At 40.8% G+C, this 10000-nt stretch overlaps 1 protein-coding gene across 1 annotated transcript in view; it reads right to left on the reverse strand.

The window, feature by feature from the left end:
* Positions 1–1221: 1221 nt before the first annotated feature.
* Positions 1222–10000, reverse strand: part of nudt13 (nudix (nucleoside diphosphate linked moiety X)-type motif 13) — a 25176-nt gene continuing 16397 nt past the window's right edge. Inside the window, exon 9 of the mRNA XM_034571576.1 lies at positions 1222–1261. The gene's annotated coding sequence lies outside the window, so the exon portion shown is untranslated. The remainder of the gene's footprint in view (positions 1262–10000) is intronic.

The raw sequence follows: 10000 nt of genomic DNA on the forward strand, positions 1-10000 counted from the left end.
CTGTTTCCAGCAGATGAACCAGTGATTCAGATCAGAGCTGACGTCTGTTTTAATATTTCATGTCACGCCTGGATAATTCATGCACACACACACACACACACACACACACACACACACACACACACACACACGCACACACACACTGAGCACTTTCACGTGCACGTGTTGGATCCCTGCTGATGAAAAATTCACTGTTAGCATCAAACTTTAACGAGGATTTTCCTTCCGTGTCTTAATGAATCTGAGTCCATTTGTTCAAATTTAAATAAGAAACAAGGCTACGCAACTAGCATGATACACACACACACACATACATACACACACACAGAAACACACAGACACACACATGTGTTTTGACCTCTGGTCATTTTAAACAGTTGTTAATATAAGTTTCTTCTTCTACATCATTTCCTGTAATATTCATGCATATTTTAGTTTCATTGGTTTAAGGTTGAATATGAAGGAAATGAATGAATTCCATTGATTGATTTGTATTTTTCATTATTGTTCATCAGTAAATAAATTCATGTTGTAAAACAACAGGGGAACTAAAGTGACTCTGGACATTCAAACTCATTCATTTCTTGAATTGTTCTCATCACTAGCATCGTCAGATCAAATAGAAATGTATTTATATTTATTTACATGAGCTTCACTTGCCTGGAATCAGAAGTACTAGCTTTAATATTGTTCATTTAAAATCAGCTGATACAATCAAATGATGTATTTATGATGGTCTGCGATAATACGAACTCTGTTGGTGTCGACATCCGTCGCCTCTTTCACTTGTTGACCTGAGCTCTTTAATATTTAAGGTGCGTTTGATTTCTCTGTGAGTGCGTCCTGCTCAGTTATTCACGGATTATTTGACTCATTTCTTCTACTTAATATTTGGTCAAACATAATTCATCAGAGCGTCTGATTGGTCGGCTGTGAAATGGAGTGAAGTCGTGTGAAATGATTGAACTCAGTTACGCTGCAGAATCAATATTAAACAGTGTAAAAGCTTTTTAAGAAGAACTGAGGTGTTTTAATATCTGACCACTGAATTAAACATAGCTGTTTAAAACTCACAGTTATTTGATATTTGTGTATAAACTCCTGGGAGAGGATCCTCACATGTGACTTATTCACTGATCACAAAGTTTCTCTGGAGTTTGACTCTTGTTGAGTTAAGAACAGAGGAAGTTGCTCCTTGTTAACATCTGTGAGACAAACTGGGAATATGAGACAAATAACATGTGATGGATTGATTGATTGATTATAATTAGATAAATGTTTAATTTACATTTTCATGATTTTAGATTTAGCTAGAAACAAAAGAAACAGAAACAAAGTTCTCTTCGGTTTCTCTGAAATAAATAAAAATCACTTGAGTCTTAAAGGATTAAAGCAGTTTCATTTCTATAAATATGTGATATATATTTTCAATGTTCTCAGATTATTTGAGCAAAAAACTCAACTCTGATAAAATTATGATTTTATTGTTTCTCTCCTCAGAGCAGAGATTTTATCTTCAGGAAGCTGAGGTGGAATTAACGAGCCGATCGTTAATCTTAATTAGTGACTGAGACGTCGACAGCTGGACTCTGCCGCTGCCTTGCTTCAGGGTACTTCTGCTGTTTCAGGGATTAAACCTGCGACCTTCAGCTGCAGCAGCTGAGTGAAAAGCTCAGAACAAGACCTTCAAACTAAAACCACAACACGTGTTCCTTCAGCAACCTCCAGGGGGCACATGACTTCAGATCACTGCTGAAGATACCGACTGTAAGTGGAGCCAGAGCATCTGGGTGGCCCCCTGGTGTCTGGCTGCAGTATAGGTTGTAAACCCCTCGTCCTCTATGTTAGCAGATGGGACATCATTTATTATTATATTAATGATTCATGATTTAATCTTTTTTGAATAAATGACTTAGAAACGAGTTGCTATGGATACAGGTGCTATCAGTTCTGCTTATGAATGACTTGTCTCATTGTCGTCAGTGTTGCTGGTGGAACTTTTATTATCAAACACTGGAGGTCGGACGATTTGATCTGTGACTGGTTCCATGTGTCAAACTCCTCGTTAGCTGTTGCTTTTTACTGAATTACTATATATGTGTGAGTGTGTGTGTGTGTGTGTGTGTGTGTGTGCGTGTGTGTGTGTGTGTGTGTGTCTTCTTCTGACGTTAAACAATATGCTGAGTAATCATGTTGTGTTTGTGTTTCTACCTCATCAGCTTGTGGATTCAAATCATTTAATGAGTTTAAAGTGGTGCTCGTTAGCTTGTTAGCTTGTTAGCTCATTATTTTGGAGGGTCTTGACAAGGAGCTGGCCTTGAGTCTCCGAGGTTGAATGGAACACTAATGATTTAATTACGCAGAACGATATCAGCTCGTTAGCAGCTAACGAGAGTTTACACTTTTTATTGTTTGTTTGTTTTGAGCGTGAAAACAATGTCTGGGCTGTGATTCGTTTACAAGCTCCACGTCTTTAATTAAAATGTATAAAGGGGGAGACAGTGTAATTCTATATTCTGTGTACTGACCAGCAGGGGGCGACTCCTCTGGTAGTTTCTATAGAAGTCTATAGAAAGTGACTTCTCACTTTATAACGTCAGTAAACATTCAGGAGTTTCTGTCTCAGTCTCTAGTTTCAAGTCTTCTTCAAACAGCTGATGTTCATTTCGTGAATTATGATCATTTAGAGTCAAACAGACCATAAAGCACCGGATGGGTTGGGGGGGATACCACAGTGTGATTGACAGCTACTACCGTCGGTGGCAGGTGTAGTTGGGCGTGTCCTCGAGCTCTCAGTCAGGCTCCACCCGCTCAGTTTGTCTCAGTCAGTTTTTACAGTTTGTGTTGAATCTGATCTTTAATAAAAATCTGTTTATATGTTTCAGTCTGAACTCTCTGTCCGACTCCTCATCTCTCTAATTGACTCCCTCTCCTCCCTCCTCTCTTCTTCCTCTTCTTCCTCCTCTTCATCTCTCTCTCTCTGTCTGTTTGTAGCTGCAGGGCTCGCTGCAGCTGATTGGCTACTGAATTACAGAGGGAATCACAGAGATTGGCAGCTGAGAGCCCACAGTAACAGCTTGGCAGTAAGAACACAGGACTGCTAATTACTGTGTGTGTGTGTCTGTGTCTGTGAGTGTGTGTGTGTGTGTCTGTGTCTGTGTGTGTGTGTGTCTGTGTGTGTGTGTGTGTGTGTGTCATCAGATGATGTGACGATGATGTCGTTCCCAGCGGTCATCAGAGAAGATTAGCTGCCGTCGCCGGGGGAAACACACTCATCAGGTTTCAGTGTCTCTGTTTCTGACACATTATAATTTCCCTTTTTGTTCTCAGAGACAAAAAAACTGAAACACACACAGTGTTTGTGTGTGTGCCTGTGTACTTGTACAGATATCATTGTGAGGACATTCAAGCCCACCTTTAATGGACTGTTAGTGTTAAGACTTGGTTTTAGGGTTGAGTTTAGGTTTAGGTAAGTGTTAGGGGACACTGCAGCTGTCTTCACACATGAGCTCCAGGTGGAATCCAGAGACTCGTCTCCAGAGCTTCTCCAGAGTTTGTGTTTCACAGCTGAACAACACAGCAGCAGGTTTTCTGCACAGACTCGTTCACAGCATCAGATCCTCCTCCTGGTTCAGGTGAGAGGGGGGGGGGGCAGCCGGGTGCAGCAGACAGAGACAGGAAGTGATGTGTGACCTCTGCTGCAGAGGTCACGTGATCATGTTTACATCACCTGACACCGTCGTCAGCTCTGATCACCACGAACTCTCTTCACATCTTCGTCTGTGTCTTCATCGTGTGAGTCAGCACTTCTTCACCAGTAAATCCTGTTGTTGTTTCGAGCTTTATTCACTGGTCACAAAGTTTCTCTGTAGTTTGACTCTTGTTGAGTTAAGAACAGAGGAAGTTGCTCCTTGTTAACATCTGTGAGACAAACTGGGAATATGAGACAAATATGAGACAAATAACATGTGATGGATGAAGATTCATATTGTATTTATGGATATAAAGACTGTCCAATGTACTGCGGTGTGTGTGTGCGTGTGTGTGTGTCTGTGTCTGTGTCTGTGTGTGTGTGTGTGTGTGTCTGTGTGTCAGAGATAACTGAGGTCATGAGATTATTTTCATCCCTTCCTGTTCCTGTTTTTGAATCTTTCTAACTTGACTGACCAGGTCACTTCCTGCCCCTGTGTTTCCTGCTGGTAGACCCTGTACAGTGTGCTCAGTGTGTTGTGTTCGACATGTTTTTGTTTCCTCCTCGTCTTCACTGGACTGATTCTCTGTGTGTGACCTTTGACCTTCACCTGTGGAGGAAGAGGAGGAAGAGGAGGAAGAGGAGACGACTCTGATCATTAACGTCACTTCAGATCTGTCAGTTTGTCCTAAAGGTCGACTGCAGCGACTGAGTAAAACCTAATGACAGAGATAAAACCACATCACACCTGTGTGTGTGTGTGTGTGTGTGTGTGTGTGTGTGTGTGTGTGTGTGTGTGTGTGTGTGTGTGTGTGTTACAGGACATTAGCTGTGCCCTAACGAGACCCATAAAAGGGAAAAATTAAAGTTTTAATGTGAGGTGGTCATCACGCAGCAGCTCTGTGTGTGTGTGTGTGTGTGTGTGTGTGTGTGTGCGTGTGCGTGTGTGTGTGTGTGTGCGCACAGGGTGTGTCCGGAGGCTGGTCAGTTTGTCTCGTTAATGACCCCTCCCTCCTTAACGAGCTAACGAGCTAATAATGAGAGCTCGTTAAAACCGACAGACGGAGCTCAGCCAATAAAACTCAGTTAATCAAACTCACCTGCTGAAACCATGGCAACCAGCCTGTCAATCATATTTCATATTTAATCTACACCATAAATGTCACTTACCTGAAGCATCAGTGTGGTTGCTATCACACCAAGTCAGTTTCCTGTATGTGAAAATATACTTGGCCAATAAAAGAATTCTGATTCTGATTCAGATTCTATGGTAACCGTGACCTTAAAGAACCTTTCTCAGGGTTCTGGTTCTGTTTGAGGTTGTTGCTCAGGTTCCTCAGAAGGTTGTAGAGAAAGTTCTGAAGGTTCTGTAATCTGTAAGAAGTTAATGATGAGGTTCCTGACGTCCTTCAGAAAGTTGATGGTCCTTCTGGAGAAGGTTCCAGGAGAACCTGTTGTTGAAGATCCTGATGGTGGAGAAGTGTGTAATGAAAATAATAAAGTGTCTAAATGAAGTGATGAGAAGCTGCAGCAGATGAAAGTAGACGAGATGAGTAAAAGATGAAACAGACGAGTGAAGGTGAGTTAATGATCAACTCTTCTTCATTAATCTTTAAATGTGTTATTATTAGTGACATCATGTGATCTGAGGTGTCATCCAGCTCGTTAATGACAGTTACCACGGAAACCATCAGGACAGGAGACTCTAATGAGACGCAGGAAGTTCAGAGATAAATAAATCAATCAGAATCTGCTTCAGTCAAGTTAATAATATTATTCATTAATATTTATCATAAATTATTAACAATCAGAATCCTTCAGTTTCATTATCATTCCCTATAATTACTTTATCATTTTATCTAGAATGATTCATTTCACTGTCTTCATCATAAGATCTCTGGTTTGTTCTAGAACACAGACCTGGTTCTGACCTGGATTAGATCTGAATCAGGTCCGGGTCTGGTGCTGATCTGGTTGTGGGTCACAGCAGAATTTAATAAAACTTGATTCATGTTGTTTCCTGAGAACCTGAATCTGAATCTGAATCTGAACATCTGGATCCTCTTCGTCAACATGTGGATCCTCTTCACCAACACCTGGATCCTCTTCACCAACATCTGGATCCTCTTCACCAACACCTGGATCCTCTTCGTCATCATCTGGATCCTCTTCGCCAACATCTGGATCCTCTTCGTCAACATCTGGATCCTCTTCGTCATCATCTGGATCCTCTTCACCAACACCTGGATCCTCTTCACCAACATCTGGATCCCCTTTGTCAACATCTGGATTCTCTTCATCAACATCTGGATCCTCTCCACCAACATCTGGATCCTCTTCACCAACATCTGGATCCTCTTCGTCAACATCTGGATCCTCTTCACCAACATCTGGATCCTCTTCGTCAACATCTGGATCCTCTTCACCAACATCTGGATCCTCTTCACCAACATCTGGATCCTCTTCGTCAACATCTGGATCCTCTTCACCAACATCTGGATCCTCTTCGCCAACATCTGGATCCTGTATCCGTCTCACTTCATCTCTAAACTTTGTTTCAACCCGAAGAAAAAATTAAATACATTTTCTGTATGAACTTGTTTTTACAGTTGTCATCAAATTATGGGAAGTTATGACTGTTTAATTAGGTAGATGTTACCCTGGAGACACACACACACACACATAACACACACACACACATAACACACACACACATAACACACACACACATAACACACACACACACACACACTGAATTAAAGGACAATTTGCTGTCGAGCTGTTTTTCAATTTTCTTCATTTCACTTTGTTTAATTGCTTCTGTATAAGATATTAGAAACAAACAGAAACTGCAGATTTGACATATTTATGACAAACACACACTCGACCTCTTCTTCTCCTCCTCCTCTTCTCCTCCTCCTCTTCTCCTCCTCCTCTTCTCTTCCTCCTCTCTCTCCTTTTTTTCCTCCTCCTTTCCAGATGCAGAATTCCCTCAGAGGTTTTTAATCTGATGTGTTGGCTCCACATCTCCATCATCCCTGTGAACATGGAGATTAACTCCAACTGGCCAGTAGGATCAGCATAAGTAGGTTACTATCACACAGACACACACACACACACACACACACACACACACACAAATCTCCATATGTATTAAAAACAGGTTTTTAGTTTTGAGTTAATTTATTGTTTTGCAGCTTTCGTCTTTTTGTGTTTTTTTTATTTCATTTTAAAATTACTAAAACACATAAAATAAATATCTTCCAGCCTCTTTGTCTCTTTGTCTCTTTGTCTCTTTGTCTCTTTGTTCTTTGTCCTTTGTCCTGGACTCACACTCGTTCAGTCCCTGAGGTCTTGACTCGTCCAGATTTTCTTCTTCTTCTCTTGCAGCTCTCAAAACATCTCTGATGTCTTTTCAAGGTGAAACGTCTGTGAAGCCAGAACAACACACACATGAAAACACACACGCACATATACCACGTTAAGATATGAACAGAAAACCTGTTTTATTTGATGATTCAGAACGGACTGTGTCTGATTTCTTCTCTGTCACATCTGCCCAGTCACGAGTCACAGTGAACAACAAACATGAACTTAGTTCCTCAGAACCAAATACAAATTTAAAAGTTATTTTCATTTGACTGTGGATTGGTTTGACTCTGTGTACAAAGCTGTATAACTGTAGAAATAATATAAAAGTCAGGTTATGTTCTGAACTTGTCAGGACTCTAACGTATGAAGCCTCCATCTTCTGGTTGTGAGATAACATCTGAGGTTTCTCCATCATTCACATAATTATTGATGATTATTATGATGAGGATCATAATTGTGGTTCCTCCTCCAGCTCTGGTTTCCTGGACATAGCAGGAACCTTTTCCAATAGAAGTTAATAGGTGCGTTCAACGTGAGGCGGCGCTGACTTAATGTGATGCGTGCTGGTTAGAATCTTTGTCTGACTTCATCCAGCGCTGCAAAACGTCACCAGGTCAGGAGACAGATGTTCTCCAGATGTTATTTATATATATATATATTTATATATATATATATATATAGAGAGAGAGAGAGAGAGAGAGAGAGGGAGAGAGAGAGAGAGAGAGAGAGAGAGAGAGAGAGAGAGAGAGAGAGAGAAAGAGAGACAGAGAGAGAGAGAGAGAGAGAGAGGGAGAGAGAGAGAGAGAGAGAGAGAGAGAGAGACAGAGAGAGAGAGAGACAGAGAGAGAGAGAGAGAGAGAGAGAGGGAGAGAGAGAGAGAGAGACAGAGAGAGAGAGAGAGAGAGACAGAGAGAGAGAGAGACAGAGAGAGGGGGAGAGAGAGAGAGAGAGAGAGAGAGAGAGAGAGAGAGAGAGAAAGAGAGACAGAGAGAGAGAGAGAGAGAGAGAGGGAGAGAGAGAGAGAGAGAGAGGGAGAGAGAGAGAGGGAGAGAGAGAGAGAGAGAAAGAGAGACAGAGAGAGAGAGACAGAGAGAGAGAGAGAGAGGGAGAGAGAGAGAGAGAGGGAGAGAGAGAGAGAGAGAGAGAGAGGGAGAGAGAGAGAGAGAGAGAGAGAGAGAGAGAGAGAGGGAGAGAGAGAGAGGGAGAGAGAGAGAGAGAGAAAGAGAGACAGAGAGAGAGAGACAGAGAGAGAGAGAGAGAGGGAGAGAGAGAGAGAGAGGGAGAGAGAGAGAGAGAGAGAGAGAGAGAGAGACAGAGAGACAGAGAGAGAGAGAGAGAGGGAGAGAGAGAGAGAGAGGGAGAGAGAGAGAGAGAGAGAGGGAGATTTGTGTGAAGCTCTATAACCTCTGTCAGTGTATCTGTTTGTTTCTGTTGTTATTTCATGTTCATCTTATTTTATTTCTGATGTGCAGATTTCTCTCTGTTTATTTCTCGACGTTCTGATGAATTTCATCTCCTGTGTATTTACACGTGGTCACTTTACACTTTAATTTCATTAAATTTTCGGCTGAAACAAAGTTCTCTGTCAACTTCGTTGTTCTTTGTTCTTTATTCAAAAACACAAGGATTTCCTAAACATCCGTTTTATCTGCAACCAAATCGAAAAAAGCAAAGGTTGTGAGATCGTTGTTCTCGTTTCACCGACGACAAGAAGTAAAAAGTGTCAGACTTGACGTCTGTTTTTTTTCCTCCATCCCTGCAGATTTGCAGATTTGCAGATTTGCAGATTTGCAGATTTGCGGTTGTGATTCCTCATTTGCCTTCAGGGCCACCGTATCATTTCTCAGAGCGACGTTCACTGTCTGAATCATCAGAATAATCTGACAAGTACATTTCAACATATTTACAAATACTAACATGAATAATTTAGATTTTAATAAACTGGAAAAGTGTATGGATCACATTAATCAGAGATCATAATACATAACAGACTCAATTTAGGTCAGAATTAGTTGATTTTATAGATTTGAATTCACTGAAAATTAATTTCTGATGAAGTGATTATATTTATTTTCCTGCTTTAATTGTTTATATGAAACAGTGACTCTTGTATCTTCTGTTATATTTCACAATATTAAAATAATTGTAATGTTAAATGAACAGAATCAGTTTGATTTATTTCATAAAAAACAGAGTCATCAGAGATTTTCTCATGTGAAACCACAGCTCCACCAGCAGGACAGGAAGAGAACTGCAGTTTGATCAAGTCAAATCTGAAGAATCAGTAAAAAACAGGTTTTTATTCATTTTAACTGATTAAAATCTGAAACTGACCAAAATGAGCTTCAATGAACTTCAGTCTCATTAAGTTGAAACTGTTTGTGGCTGCGGCTGATTAGAAACACACACACACACACACACACACACACACACACACACACACACACACACACACACACACACACACACACCTCTGGGACGTGATTTGTACATTTTGGCCAAACAGCATTTTTCTATTTTCTCTGCTGAAAACTGACAGAAAATCAATGAAACCTTCATCTTCCTCCTCCTCCTCCTCCTCCTCCTCCTCCTCTTATCAACCATGATGACCACAGTCGCAGGCTGTAATTGGTTCCGTGCCTTGCTCAAGGGAACAGCTTCTTTATTCCTGTCTTCAAGACTTCAAAACTTTATTTGTCATGTGACTTACAAGCAGTCGCTGGCCATGACGGGTCACAGGCTCCTTCCGGCTGGACTCAGGAATATGTGGAAAAAAACACACAATCAGAAAATAAAGAAAATAGAGTATAAAAAATAAAATCAAATATATAAAATAAAACTAAAGTAATATAAAATAAAGTATATTACTCAGTAGAATGAATTAATGAATGTAAGTCTGAAGTGTGTGTGTGTGTGTGTGAGTGTGTGTGTGTGTGA

Source organism: Hippoglossus hippoglossus, chromosome 19 (genome assembly GCF_009819705.1).
Source record: "Hippoglossus hippoglossus isolate fHipHip1 chromosome 19, fHipHip1.pri, whole genome shotgun sequence".
Taxonomy (NCBI): domain Eukaryota; kingdom Metazoa; phylum Chordata; class Actinopteri; order Pleuronectiformes; family Pleuronectidae; genus Hippoglossus; species Hippoglossus hippoglossus.